The 15,297-nt window shown below is 48.0% G+C and overlaps 1 protein-coding gene across 6 annotated transcripts in view; it reads left to right on the forward strand.

Annotated features, from left to right (window-relative positions):
• Positions 1–15,297, forward strand: part of GJC2 (gap junction protein gamma 2) — a 114,997-nt gene that overhangs the window by 71,146 nt on the left and 28,554 nt on the right. Inside the window, exon 1 of one of the 6 annotated variants that reach the window (XM_042860292.2) lies at positions 1,565–1,752. The exons of the other annotated variants lie outside the window; for them this stretch is intronic. The gene's annotated coding sequence lies outside the window, so the exon portion shown is untranslated. Of the gene's footprint in view, positions 1–1,564; positions 1,753–15,297 lie in introns of those variants that run through there. 6 annotated transcript variants of the gene reach the window in all.

Raw genomic sequence — 15,297 nt, forward strand, 5'->3', positions numbered from 1 at the left:
TTTGGGGCATTTAGTAAAACGCTATTAAATAATTCCCAGTAAAATCAGTCACATTTTTCCGTTTAAATTCTGTCTCCCATATGATTTGATTCCTAATTGTTTTGTGAAATTGGTCCTTATAAAGCACCAAGTGCTTATATTACTGGTTTAGACTGTATTCTGTTTACACATAACAAAATGCATCATAAGGGCTTTATCCAATGGGCAGACTTCCCATTGATTTCAGTAGGGGGTAGGGGCAGGCCCTAAGTTATGCAAGACCAAAAAAACCTACAAGACACAGAACAAGGGAAGCTTGTAAAGAGATTCGTGGTGGAAGAGGAGGTAGGAAGAAGTTCCTGGAAGAGAAGGAGGTCTCTCTCTAGGTTCTTACATTGGTGTTCATCATTGGTTGTACCTGATAGGGATGGACTGATATGAACTGAGTAGTGGGAGAGGAAGACAACCTTTGCAGCAGAATTTTTGATACATTTTCAGGAGGAAGTTTACAGAGCGTATAATGTTCAGTATCTTCCGTGGTGATAGAGCTGATCAGAAAATGGAAACGTAATTTCATGGGCATTTTCAAAACTGTTTCCATTTCACACGGTTCAAATTGGACCCATCTGTTATGAAAGTGTCACAATTTATCGATTAATAATATTTTTAGTGTAATCATGCTTGAATTCATTTTTAAACATTTGCATTATCCATAAATGAAAACTGCATTCAAAGTCATTATTGAGCAGTCTTCATATACCAAAATCCACCCTTTCAATCAACAAAAACATTCAATACCTATTTCAAAGACAATTTAGATGAAAATTTCAATTTTGAAATGTCAACAAAACTTTTGCAAAAACTGGGAAATGTCAAAGATGTCAACAATTTTTTGTGAAAAATTCCGTTTTTGAAAAAAGGCCTTTTTCCATCGGGGAAAAAAATATTTGCATGAGGCAATGTTGACCGAACCTACTTAGGATATTTGCCATGGGTAAGGAAGCCTACCGTGCACAGCACATTGTGAGGAGGGGGAACGTTGACCAGTATACCCAGCCAAGCCTTGTTTGAAAACTGCCTTGCGAATTACAATGTCCACGCAGAGCAGACAGGCCCTCGACTTCCACGTGTCATCTGCAAAACTCTCCACAGAGTAAACTAACTCTCTGATAGCTAATCTCTCTCTCTACCAGAGGAATTGGATGACCTGATTTCAATCTGTGTCTTGGAAAGATGAACCTACCCTGCTGAGATCTGAACCAGTATAGATGTTCCAAAGGTGATTGTTACACTTATCTGGGCCAAGCAATATGACCACGGGGATGGGGTGTGGTAAGGTCCATTCCCACCTGTGACAGTGAGGTACTATGCAGTCTCTTTGCATCCATATCCCCATCTGTAAGCAGGCCTTGATACTTACCCACCTTTTATAAAATGCTTTAAGATCAGCTGATGAAAAGTTCTTTAGCCATGTGCTGATTTTTATTGTCTCTCTCCTTGGTGCTGGGAATCAATAGCTTCCTGATGTGAGGTGTGATGCAAAAAAAAAAAAAAAAAAAATGCGTAAACCCTGACCTGAGAACAGCTGACCTATCCAATGTCAGAGGGGTTAGTATCCATCTATGTAAACACTTTCAGGAAGCCCGCTGTTCATTTTCTACAGCGGTCTGCTCTCTCCTTCAAATCAGACTTGCCATCCAGCCGTTAACAAATGTACTGAGTGACAGCACAGCTTTCACCAACGCTGCTCCTCTCGTTGATTGGAAGGGGAAGGTATTGTACCTTGTCAGGGTTGATGTGCATGTAATTGTCTGTATGTGCATAAAGATAGAGGTGTGTGTGTGTGTATCTATATATAATATAGGCTATTTAAATATTTAGTAGCAAAAGCTACACAAGAATGCTAAATCTTGGTTAATATATTAAAATACAGCTGCCTGAAGAAACTCATGAAGATCAAGCAGAGATTCTGGCCAGCAGGATAAGAAGGAGCGTGTAGTAATGTTTCCGTTTATTTTAATTTTGAGTTGTTTGTAGATTTAAGAGCAGTCAGCAAGGGCACATTCACCCCATTTGTTTCCTCGTTTATCACATTCTGGTTTTCTTTTTCCTCCATTCAGGCCTTATTAGTAGTGGAAAAACAAGGCACAAAGTTGGATTTAAGCATCTGGCAATTTCGTGTGGGCTGTTGCCTTTGTGTCTCTGGCCTCCTTATTTAGCTGGTTTGGGACTCCTGAAATATGATGTCTGGTGTTCACCATTGTCAACTTGCAGCTTCTTCTGCATAGGCTCCTCTTTGCTTTCTGCCTTTCCCTGCCACACTGGCCTTTCTGAAATCGGGCTTACATTAGCAGCTTTGATCATTATGTGCACTGATGTCCATATGTTGTTGCCGCTGCTAATAGTACATTAAGAATTGTCTCTTGGGCTCAGACTATAATGTAAGCCTGTAGCACCAGACGATAATAATTAGATAAATCATGATGCTGGATAGTACAGTCTTTTCTCCCTCACCACTGTTCTGTCCCCATCTCTGAACCAGTTGGCTGTTGCACTGTACCCCAGAGGTGGCCGCATTTCCAGGGTACTCTGTGAAATGAAGCGCTTGGTCCTGCAGTCAGCCAAAACTCCCATTGGCTTCAGTGGGCATTTTGCCAGAGCGAGGACTGCAGGATTGGGTCCCTAGCGTGAGAAATACAAATGCTGACGTCTTTTCTGAATGCTGACGTCTTTTCTGAAGCCGAGGCTTTCGAAAGCAGGTGCCTAAATATGGCCTGAGGGGTGGAATTTTTAAAAGCACCTAAGTGAGTTGGGAGCACTCAATAGGATTTTGGCTCCTAGGTCACTTAGGCACTTCTGAAAATCCCGCCCAGGCATCTAACTTTAGGCACCTGAGTAAACAGCCTGATTTCTAAAGTGCCAACCACCCAGCCGCTGACTCTGGGGTCACAGGGTGCTCATCACGTCTGAAACTCGGGCCACTTATTCAGGCGCTTGAAGATGGATGTTGGAGCCTAACTCTAGGTTCCTGTTGTTACAAGTCTTGCCTAAGTCTCCATTTGGTCCTTGTTCAAGCGAAATTGCCGAAATTGCCGTCAATGAGCGTTCTGCCTGGGGCAGCGGCTGAATGAAGACGTCAAGGTTTGATGCTGTCAGGGGTAAAATGGTTGTCATTTAGTGACTCCATCTTCCCGCCTCCTCGTCTGTAGCTGGCTGGATTTAAGAGGGGAGTTAAACAGAAGAAGATGGTTTGAAAAGGAACCAGAGACTGTATCAGCAAGAGCTTCCTCGTGTTCCTCCTTTATCTGCTCTTTACATCTCTTTTCAAACAGAGCGAGGCATCTGAACGAAACACGCCTGGCTTTTAACAAAACAGTCCCTTGAAATATGCATTTCTTTGTGTGAGGCTCTGATCCTGTTCACCGAAGGTCCCATGCAGGCTCGGACTTTATAGTAGCTAAAAAGTCTCCCTGGTGTGCCAGACGTTAGCAAAGTTTCATCATATTCAGGCCAGTACAAGCAAACCGGCACGGGGCCCTGCAGCTCAGCCTCCCATCATCACCCCGGGAATGCACAGACCTTTCCCATCTGGAAGCTAGTCTGTGCTGATTCGCAGGGGATTTTCCCATTGGAACTCTTTCCGGTCCCTCTGTGATGATTTTGCTGGGGTTGGGCTGTGGCTGTTGTAGTCTGCCCATTTTGATTTTTGCTGGCCTATCGAGGATTAATTTGGGAATGAAAAAAGAGACTGAAATCTTGATTCCAGAGTCTCATGTTGGCCCCTCCCACAGTACAGCCCACCGCTGGGGGCAAGGAAATCTCTGTGAGGTTCCCCTCCTGGAGGGCCCTATTCGCTCTGCCTTGTGCCGTGTGATGGGCGCCATCTTAGCTGATACTGGGGATTAAAGCAGGGACTTCCAGAGCTTAAAGCATGAGCTGCTGTAACTTGAGCTAGAGCCAAGGCACTGCAGGTGGGGCTGTAATGGAGGCTCAGCCTTCCCTGGCACAGCCGCTGCCACAGGACGCTGTTTGCAGGTGTTTAGATATTATTATGCACCATGCAGGTTCCGGGGCAGCTGAGGCGGCGGTATCTGGACTCCAGGGAGATGACTGATAGCTGATACCAGCTCCTCAGCCTCCCCGGAACCTGCATGGCGCATATAAAAAGCTCAACATTCTTCTGCTGGGCAGCTGGGGGAGGCGTGCTGCCTTTCCATCCAGCGCGGCTCAGGCCAGCCCGGGGCCGGCATTGCTTGGGCTGCTGGGGCCGGGGCTGGGGCCGGTGTGGCTGGGCTGGTGTGGCTGGGGCTGGCCCAGGGCTTGGGTCGGTCGACTGGCGTGGCTCAGGTCGGGCCCGAGGCAGCTGGGGCCAGCCCTGGGCCAGGGCCGCTCTGGCCGGCCTGGGGCCGGGGCTGCTCGGGCTGGGGCTGCTTGGGCCGGTCCGGGGCTCCTCCAGCGGCAAGGGGGGGCATTGTTGGGTTCCGATGGGCCCGATGCTTCTATGGCTGGGGAGGGGCAGAGGGGCCTCAGGGCTCCTCCGTGGGGGAGTACGGCGGGGCCTCGTGCGGAAGGGGCGGGGCCAGAGGGCTAGCCTTCCCGAAGGCTGTGTCCACCCTCTCTACCCATGCATATCCCCTGTGGATAGGGCAAAGTGGGGACTTGTAACACACACTCATCAGTGGCTTATTGTCAGGGCAGCAAGCAGTAGGCCTGGAGTTGCCCCCACATCACTCCATCAGGGAGCTGTGGTTCCCCAGCAACCTGAGTAATAGGCTGTGTGATCCACCCCCAAATCTCAGAGATCCCTCAATGTCTACGGGAGGCCAGGGGTATCCGTGCAGAGGCCCCCTGCCTCCACACTGGTTCTGGAGCCCCAGTTCCACCACCCCTGCTCCCTGGGGTATCATGGCTGTAGTGATACAACCCTACCAAGGGCTTTCTGTGGGGTCCCCCTTAAAGAGCCGGGGGCCATAAGAAAGTGAGTTCAGCCTCAGGCTGTATCACCTCCTACAGGGCTAATGGGATGGGGAATGATGTGTATCTGGGCCTCTGTCCCCTGCATGACTAGACCTTGCCACTTCCTGTGCCTGGCTCTCAACTGCTTGAGTGCCCTCTGCCTCCAGGGTGAGGAGGACGGTGCTGTGTAGGCAGCAGACACCTCCTTTTGCGAGCAGGAAGGGGTAGGTCCGTGCCCAGCCAGAATCCCGTCTCCCACATGCGGACCGAGAGGGCGGGGCCAGGACCAGCAGAGTCAGTGGAAGTTGTTCAGCCACAGCTGAGGAAAGGGTATGGACCTTATCTGTGAAGTCCCTCTTGAATTCTTCCTGTTTATTTGTGCATTGTGGTAGCACCAGGAGACTACAACCCCACTGTGCTGGGAGCTGCTCAAACACAGGCCAGAGAGACCCAAAGAGCTTAGTTAGCTTAATTGCAACCATGGATTTTGCAGGGGCCTAAAGTTAGATCAGGTCTAAACACACAGAGCTGCTCACCAGTGTATTAACTAAAGGTGTGATGTTAAACTGACTGAGTTTGTGTGTGATGAGGATGGTCCTTTTTTCTCGACCTTTAATCATTTTTGTTGCTCTTCTAGAAAACATGACCTATGAGGAAAGATTGAAAAAATTGGGTTTGTTTGGTCTGGAGAAGAGAAGACTGAGAGGGGACATGAAAGCAGTTTTCAAGTACATAAAATGTTGTTACAAGAAGGGAAACATTTTTCTCTTTAACCTCTGAGGATGGGACAAGAAGCAATGGGCTTAAATTGCAGCAAGGGAGGTTTAGGTTGGGCATTAGGAAAAACTTCCTAACTGTGAGGGTGGTTAAGCACTGGAATAAATTGCCTAGGGAGGTTGTGTAATCTCCATTATTGGGGATTTTTAAGAGCAGGTTGGATAAACACCTGTCAGGGATGGTCTAGATAATACTTAGTCCTGCCATGAGTGTCGGGGACTGGACTAGATGACCTCTCAAGGTCCCTTCCAGTCCTACGATTCTATGCCCTGGTTTAGTTAAACCAGTTTAGTTAAACCCTGTGTGAATTAACTTGTATTGGTTTAAAACTGGCAGTGTCAGTTTAGCTCACTCTGGTCCATCAGTTTAACAAAATCAATTTAACATCGCACTGTCTGGTGCAACTGGTGTGTGTAGACAGGTCTTTAGCTGTGACCGTCCAACTGCTTTAATCCATCTATTGTTGATGGACAATGTGCATAATGCCTGTGTCATCACCACTGCTCCTCTTATTAGATCCACTGCAAGAGTAAACTCACTCCCTCGCTCCCTTGGAATCGCTAGATCTCCCAGTCCTGGAACAGAGAGTTTCCATACCATAGCAAGGCATATATGTGTTCCCGGGCATATGAAAACAGGAGTGGGGTTGGGATTGGAAGGTGGAGAGGGAGGTGTTTGGAGCTATTAAATTGTCTGGATTATACTGAATTGTACTCCTGTTGGAGTGTTACCTTGGCTGTATCTTGAAACTAGAGTGTCCAAAGCATGTGGATGAGGGGCCATATACAAATGTCTTGTATAAATCCAAATAAACAAACATCAGCTCTGATTACTGGTCTACCCAGACCAGTGGCCAATGCTTGAGGGTAGTCAGTGGCCAATGCCTGCTTCTGAGGAATATTGTGGGGAAACCCATAATACATCTGACCAGATATGCAATCCTGTACATAGCTGATCCTTACCAATTCCCCTTACATCCTGACACACGAAATTTGGGCCAAATGTAGATTGTACCATTTATGCAAAGTCATCAAGGTGTCCTTGATTTTGGTTCTCGGTCTTACTGATTTGTTGGTTCCCCTCTGACACGGTGAATAGGTTCGTCATACATTTTCCCATCCAGAAGGAACCATTCTGATGATCTAGTCTGACTTCTTGCATAACACTGACCCCAGAACCTCACCCAGTGATTCCCACATCAAGCCCATAGCTTGTGGTTGAACTTATTCTCTTTCCATCCCTTTGCTCTCCATCTTTTTGTTTCTGCTCCATTTTCTTGGTGCTCGTCCAATCTTCTGCTCCATGGGTCAGAGCTGGCCATGTGCAGGTGTTGGAAAAACACCTTTGTGGAGCAGCCAGGGGTCTGGCTCTTCACAATGCCGCTTGACCTTTCAATGTTCCCGATTCTTTCCCATGCCCTTCGATCTTCTCCTCTGCCTTCCTTTGCGTTAATGTGCCTCTGCCATGTTTATTGCTGTACTGGGAGCGGAGCATGGAGTAGCAGCAGCAGCAGGAGGTGTGCAGCAAACGCATCTTGCATGATCCCTGTTGTTGGACATCCACTTCCTTTGATTTTGTATGAAGTTCAGGAAGGTCTGCAGCAATTCAGGCTCTGGACTCACTTCATAGAAGTATTCTTTAAAAAAGCCAGCGCTGGGAAAACTGGATGGAAATTTTATTATTTCCTGTTATGAGGGTTCAGGGAACCATGGTGGGTTGTTCAGGAGGAACCAAGGTCAGCCCTAATTCCAGGGACTACACCAAAGTGCTTGGGAGGGGCAGAATATCTCTGTTTTTTTTTTCCTCTTTCCTTCTTTGGCTGCCTCAGAAAAAGGAAGCAAATTGAAAAGCAACTAATTACTTAATTTGGCCTTTGCCTCTCTCTGTCTTTACTGTGCTTTCTTTGGAGTGGGAACAGACAAAGAGAGAAATGGAGAGAAGAATTATACTGAACTGCCGGAGGCAACGGCCCTTGGGGAATGCCCTCCCTGTGTCGCCTGTGTGCACAAAGTTCCCTCTTAAGGGACCTCAGAATTTCATGGCTCTCACCTGGAGACCAGTTTTCATTAACTTTGATTAAACTAGTCATTATCATTAGAGACTAGAGCTGATCAGAAAATTGTCAATGGATTGGTTTTCTGTCAGAAAATACGGTTTTGTCTAAATTGAAATATTTCATGGGAGTGTAATGATTTGGATGAAATTATTGATAGGAAAAAGGCTAACTGAATCATTTTGACTGCCCTTGTTTTGATAATGTTGAAAGGTTTCATTTTGACTTTATCATTTTGGTTAATTGTGTATAGACTGTTAATATTATAAATATTGTCAATGTAACATATACAGAGCATATTTAATAGTTCTTGTTTTGGCATTATCCAAGCAAAATGGTTTAGTTGGTTTTCAGAATTTTCATTCTGTGGGAAATTTAGAAATTCCAGCTTTTCATTCTGATTCTGAACGAACCAGACGGAGACATGTTGGAATTTCCTGCAGAACGGAAATTCCATTTTCCAGCCAGCTCTAACAGGGACACAAGGTTCTGATCCTGATTGGAACTTGCCCAGAGCTCAGGGAATCCAGATCTAGGGTCCACGTTTTCAGAGTGCTTTTGGATGCCCAACTTGATACACCTTTAAAGGGGCCTGGTTTTCAGACGCGTGCCCCTTTTGTGTGTTCTCCAGTTGGGCACCCAAAATCACGAGTCACTTATGAAAATTTTGGGGTCCAGGATTTTTGGTTGGGTCCTTTAAAGAACCGGCGGCCAATGGCCAATTACAGAGTTCTGATCTGAGTACAACTTTCCTCAGTTTCATCTAAAGAGTACTGATGGGTGCAAGGTAGAGACTTGAAAACAACAAATGATGTGGTGTTGACTGGTGCTGTGAAGATATGAGGGTTTGATCTGGGCCACTCTCTCTAGTTAAAATGAGGTAATTGTTCTACCCTCTTCCTCTCTTGTACTCTGAAAAGATATCATGAGAAAGTGGATCCCAAAATGGGGTAAACTTTTATGTTGTGGCTTTTTTAAATTCAGATGAGCTTGAAGTTTTGACTAAGGACTTCGAATTGTGTTCTCTTAGCATGAAGCGTGATTATCCCAGAGCCTCGAAGAACATCCAGACATTTGGATAATGGGTAGTTTGGATAACTGGGATCCTATTATCGCCGAGGACATAACCAACATCCTGTTAATCTGGCGTTTCAGTTAATTAGGTTTCATTCATTGTTAGTGCAGGAATGGTGCCCCCAAAGTTAAACTATGCAAAATGCTATTTTTGCATCCCTCTGCTGCTGTGGTTCCAAGAATCGCCCCTGTGAGTCTGATTCATTGCCCAATAAATCACCCGTGGGGTAGGTACGAAGGGTGAGGAATACATGGCATCCAGAGAGGTTGCTGCTCTAATAATAATAATAATAATAATAATGCTTTGCATTTCCAAGGCACCTTTCATCAGTGGATATCAAAGCACATTACTAGGGCCCTACCAAATTCACGGTCCATTTTGGTCAATTTCACGGTCATAGGATTTTAAAATTAGCCAATTTCACCGTTTCAGATGTTCACATCTGAAATTTCACAGTGTTGTAACCGTGGGGGTCCTGACCCAACAGGGAGCCATGGGGGGGTCTCAAAGCTGTTGTGTGTGGGGGGGTCACATGATTGCCACCCTCACTTCTGCACTGCCTTCAGAGCTGGGCTGAAGGCAGCAGCCTCGGAATTTCCTGAAGCCAATTAGGTACCCAGAGGTGGGTCTGATCTCCCCCCAAGAGCAGCCATGCAGGGGAAGAGGAAGTCCCATCCCTCCCCAGCCCGGGACTAGCAGCTGGAGCCCAGTGCACGGTAGGAGCCCCCAGCTGGGATACCCCCAGCCCTGCCCCTTCCCCTGCCCTCCAATAGCTAGATTCCACGGGGAAGAGCTGATTTCACGGTCCATGATGTATTTTTCATGGCCGTGAATTGGGTAGGGCCCTACACATTACCGACATGAAAGAACTAGCACTCACCACGAGGTGGGTATATATCATTATCGGAGATGGGCCAGAGCCAAATTCCCAGCACCGTCCACTTTGGAGAAGTCTGGATTCACACCTCCCTTTGCGGCTCAAACACATCTTTCATTATTGTCCCCGCCAGAAGGGAAATTTTACCTTCTCTAAGAGCCTCACACTCCCTTGCCAATGCTAAAGGAATCCCTAAGTGAAGCATTTTTTATAAATGGCACGTTCCCTGACTTTTCATCTTCTGACTTCAAGGCCAAACCCAGTGGTTTCTCACCCAAACAGTCACAAAATCCAGAGTTTTCCAAGCAGTCAAAGAGAATCATTACTTAAGGCTGCGTCAGTCTTTCCTATTAGTCAGACTGGCCGACTGTGCGGTATTAGCATAAACAAACGGCCCCAAATGTTATGGCTGTTTCCTAGGGCTTGTATCTCAGTCTCTTGGTTGGTTTGGAGCTGACACGCAGGTTTTCTCTGTGTGTCCCAGGCAGCCCCGAATCCCCGAGGGGCATCCTAACTTCCCTCCAACAGCATCTGTTCAGCATGATGAGGAGCAGTGTGAACTGCCCTAGCATGATACGGTTTATTTGTACATCGCAAACCTCATTGCAAGGCCCTGGGGAGACGTAAGCTAGAGAGAATGCTGCGTGGGGAGACTGAAAGTGAGGGGCAGGCTTGATGCTAAAGCCCTGTGTGACATTCAGAAATTCAGGACAGCACCTCCAAATGCCAGCCCTCTTGGGCTGTCATCAGACGGAGGATCTCCTGCATGGCAAAGTACAGTCATCTCTGTAGGCCAGATCCCCTGCAGAATACAGCGTCACAGCGAGAGGCAGCAGTGACGGTGCTCGCTGTGATGACGGCAGTGACAAGAGAACTCAGAGCGGGCTAGAACCCCTCGAAGGCCACCTACTACCTCCTCTTAGCCACATGTGGAGTGATTGATTATCCCTCACTACAAAGGCATCGGAAAAGCCCTGTCCAGGGCCTCTCCACATTCTGCAAACTGTTCGGTTTAGCTGATGGTTGCTTTGGGGTTTAAATGAGTTCAGTGCTAGTAGAAGGTGTAGGATTTGCAGGCCTGGAGGCTGTTGTCTTCTGTTTATCTACAGAAGACAAGGTGGGTGAAGTAATATCTTTTATTGGCCCAACACATCTGCTAGTGAGAGAGACAAGCTTTCAAGCCACATGGAGCTCTTCTTCAGCTTCTCTCTCTCCCCAACAGAAGTTGGGCCAATAAAAGGTTTGTCTCTCTAATATCCTGGGATCAGCATGGCTACTCCTCATCTCTACAGTTGAAGTACAGGAGCAATGCAAGTTTTGGTGTACTACTCCTCCAGTGCACTTCCACCCTGGGATGGATGGACCACAGCTAGAAACAAGAGACAGAGTCCCGTGGCACCTTATAGAGTAACAGATGTATTGGAGCATAAGCTTTCATGGGTGAATACATGCATCTGACGAAGTGAGTATTCACCCACGAAAGCTTATGCTCCAATACGTCTGTTAGACTATAAGGTGCCACAGGACTCTTTGTCGCTTTTTACAGATCCAGACAAACACAGCTACCCCTCTGATAGAAACAAGAGAATCATTCAGTCTCTAGTCACTGCTGAGACAGCCAGCAAAGGCTGATAACTGAGACACATACCATTGAACAGTCCTCAGATAACCATGATTTTTGGTTATTTTCAGCTTGGGCTGGATTCAAACCAGTATGATAGAGGCATAAGGCTCTGTAGCCCATCACCAATCCCTTAAGCTAGTCAGGTCCCCTTTGGTGTGTTACTATTACTATTAATGTGTGTTGCACACATGGTGCAGCGGCTCCATTGTGCTAGGCACTGCACATACTACTCCTGGGGGAATTCTGCACCAAAAAAATTAAAAATCCTGTGCACAATATTTTAAAATTCTGCATATTTTATTTGTCAAAATAACAATATAATCACGCCAGTTTCAATTATTTTGGTAATTTATTTCAAAATACCTGTCAATAAGTACGTCTGTAACAAAACAGACAACCAAAGAGATTCAGGAAATGTTTTTTGACAAAAAGATTCCTTACTAGGTGTATTAATACAGAACTTTGAGTAATAATTCATTTAAACGACAATACAGAGAAGTATTTCCTGCACCCCTCAGCAGCAGTGCAAAGGCTTGGGGGAGTCAGGTAACAGAGGAGCTGGGGGAGAGGGAAGTAATTGCTGGAAGGAGCCTGGCAGTGAACCCCGTCCCCATGCACCCCCTCCACCCATCCAGCTACTGGCACAGGTGGGGTCATGTGACTGGTGGGGTGGGCATCGGTGGAGCCATGCTGCTGGCGCTTTGGGGTTCTCGTCTTTTAATTCCACAGCATGAACCCTATAGCACCCTCACTCAGCTTGTGTATGTCCGGCTGGGAGAAGATGTCTCTGTATAAAATCTTCCTGACAGCTTAATGCGCCGTAGCTAATTATTGTTTATCCAGGGAGGCTTCTGAGCGTCTCCTGCAATATATATTTAGCTGTGTGCCAGACAAAATATTTGTAAAGTGTTTTGGTTCATTATTCCTTGATAGGGATTTTTGTTCCATAGACAATACTAGGGTTACCATACGTCCTCCTTTTCCCGGACATGTCCGGCTTTTCGGCAGTCAAACCCCCGTCCGGGGGGAATTGCCAAAAAGCCGAACATGTCCGGGAAAATGGCGGCTCTGCTCCTCCCCGACTCTTCGGCTCTGTTTAAGAGCCGGGCTGCCCAAGCGCTACCGGCTTCGGGCAGCCCCGTGCCTCCAGACCCTGCGCCGCCGGAGCCTGGGAGGGGAAGTGCCCAGCTGGAGGCTCTGCTCCTCTTCGGCTCTGCGTAACTTACACTGTGTAAGTTACGCAGAGCCGCCGCGGCTGGAGGCTCTGCTCCTCTTCGGCTCTGTTTAAGAGCCGGGCTGCCCGAGCGCTACCGGCTTCGGGCAGCCCCCATGCCTCCGGACCCTGCGCTTCCGGAGCCCGGGAGGGGAAGTGCCTGGCTGGGGGCGCAGGGTCCGGAGGCATAGGGGCTGCCCAAAGCCCGAGCGCTACCAGCTTCACGGTTTGCCGGGCAGCCTCCAGACCCTGCGCCCCCGGCTGGGCGCTTCACCTCCCGGGCTCCAGCTGCGCTGGGGAAGCGCCGGCTGGGGGCGCAGGGTCTGGGGGCTGCCCGGCAAACCCTGAAGCCGGTAGCACTGGGGCAGCCCTTTCCCCCTGGCTGGGAGTGGGAGGGAGGAGGGGGCGGAGTTAGGGTGGGGAAGGGGCGGAGTTGGGGCGGGCTAGGGGTGGGGAAATGGGCGGGGCCAGGGCCCGTGGAGGGTCCTCTTTTTTTATTTATGAGATATGGTAACCCTAGACAATACCTTGGACTCCAGAGACTTAGCAGCTGATCCTACAGCCATAGCAGCAATTGACCTCACTGGGGTTGTTCATGGGATTGAAGGCTGCAGGATAGTCCTCCTCCGAAATACCCAGATCGCTGGCAAAAGAAATGACTGAGGCCCCAGGCCGGCAATGGGGCGGACTCCTGCACCCACACTGAGCCCCAATGACTTCAGGGGACTGCTGCATGGAGCCACTTGCACAATCTGGGCCTAAGGGGCTGATCCTGTGAGTTGCAAGCACCTCCTGGATGATGCTGAGTGTCCTGCACTTGCATTGAGGTGGTTGATAGGAAGTCAATGGGCGTTAACAGCTCTCAGCACCTTGCAAGGGGCCTGTAAGCAGGATATTGGCTGTGATGGAAAACATCTTGCTATCTTGCTCTGTTAGCCATGACTGGAGTCCCCTGTGGAGGAGACCTATGAATGCTTCTAGGTTGTTTAATTGCCCTGCAAGGGGTTCCTAGTTGTTGAACCCTCTTTAAAATGCTCTTTCCCAATATAAACCCCTGAGTCTGTGACGGCCATGCAGTCTGTGATGCTGAGCGAGGTGGGGGAAGTCACTGAAACAGCCATTTTCTTGAGTTTGAAAGGACCTCTGTGCCTAAGCAGTTGTTCTGAGGCTACAGACCCATTTGCATTTAGCTCCTTGCATGAAAGCTCTCTGCTGTCAAGTGCAGATGGAACAGTGCTAAGCTGTTTATTAAATCGATGCTTTCTGAGTTCAAACAGCTTTAAAGTTAGAATGATTAAGTCCATCTACACTAGGCAGCTTCTTAACGGAGGGTTTTATCATTTAGATAGGATGGTGAAGATGCTAACTCTCATAGTATTGTAGCAAAAGCATTAAATATATAAATCCAGATTCACAAATGCTCTGAGATTCACTTAGCCCCTCCCACCTCACCATACACACACTATCAGGGGCCTCTTACAGCTCCTTGTTTCCCATAGTGCATCTGTGCCAGCCGTGGCTCTGGGATAGACTAGAGTAGCCTAGGGGCTGCTCTGATTTACACCAGCTGGCGATTGTCCCCAAAGGACCTTTTCCCAGCTGGGAGCTAACACGCTGCACTCCAGCCACACCACTTCCTGCCCCCACCACACCAATTTTGCCAGGTCTGGGTCTGAGGAGTGTCAGAGGCAAGCTGTGTTGGCTCCGCAAATTACCCCAAATCAGCTGGCCAGATCCAACTGTTCCGGGCCCCTTTGCACTGCAAGACTGGCACAAAGTGGCAGAAAGTAAGTAGAGAATCTGGCTCTTAATGGCGCTTGTAGGAGACTTTCATGTTGGATTTGACAGCACAAGGCCCAGTTACACAAGTGAAGGTCCAGGCCCTTGGGAAGGGAAGACAATCACTGCTAAGGCAGAAAAGTTCCTTTCCACTGTCATAGATTAAAACGGCTCCCCTTTTCTGAAGCTGGGTACCCTGACGAAGCCTTCCATCAAGATGGGGCGGGGTCATGCTTGTCATCCCAAGCATATGCTTAGGATGGAGCAAAGACATGCAGGGGTTCCCCTGAATTTGGGCGATGTTACTGTCTCTACACTAGGCTTTTTGGCCAACATTTCCCACCGTTGCTATCACTGGTGCAGCTCCCACTGCTGGGAGTGCTAGAGCAGCCAAGACTAGAGGCAGCCATTGGCGTTTTAACCATCACGTCACCTAGCCCTGCTCAGAGCAGGTCTACACAGCGCTTAATACACCATTGGCTGCTGGCACCTTGTCTACAGTAGCACTTGCTGTCACTACCACGGAAACTGCCCACGCCTGCTAAACTCCACAGCTAATAAAACCTAATGCCCATTCCGTGGAGTGGAATCCTTTTCCCTGGACGCTCTCTGCAGCCTGCCCTCCTGCCCCGTGCCACAGATGCCAATTCCAGTGGCATCGTGGCTTCCCACCTGCAAAGGGAGCAAGAATTTGATCTAATTTTGTGTCAAGCAGCTGCTTTAGCAACATCTGCACACGATAGTCTGCTCCAGAACTGGTTGCAGCACTGTCTATTAACCACGGAGTGCCAATGCATTGTATAACCTTCTTCACAAACGTGATTGCAGCTTGTAGTGATGTCTTCGGATGATCCAGTTCATGCTAACACAGTATTTATATTTTATAGCAAGGAATTCTGATCATCGGTGACCATAAAATGGTCCACACGGCAGAGCCTAACCCAGGCTAAAACCTCACTTTGCT

This window comes from Chrysemys picta, chromosome 2 (genome assembly GCF_011386835.1).
Source record: "Chrysemys picta bellii isolate R12L10 chromosome 2, ASM1138683v2, whole genome shotgun sequence".
In the NCBI taxonomy this organism is placed as follows: Eukaryota; Metazoa; Chordata; order Testudines; family Emydidae; genus Chrysemys; species Chrysemys picta.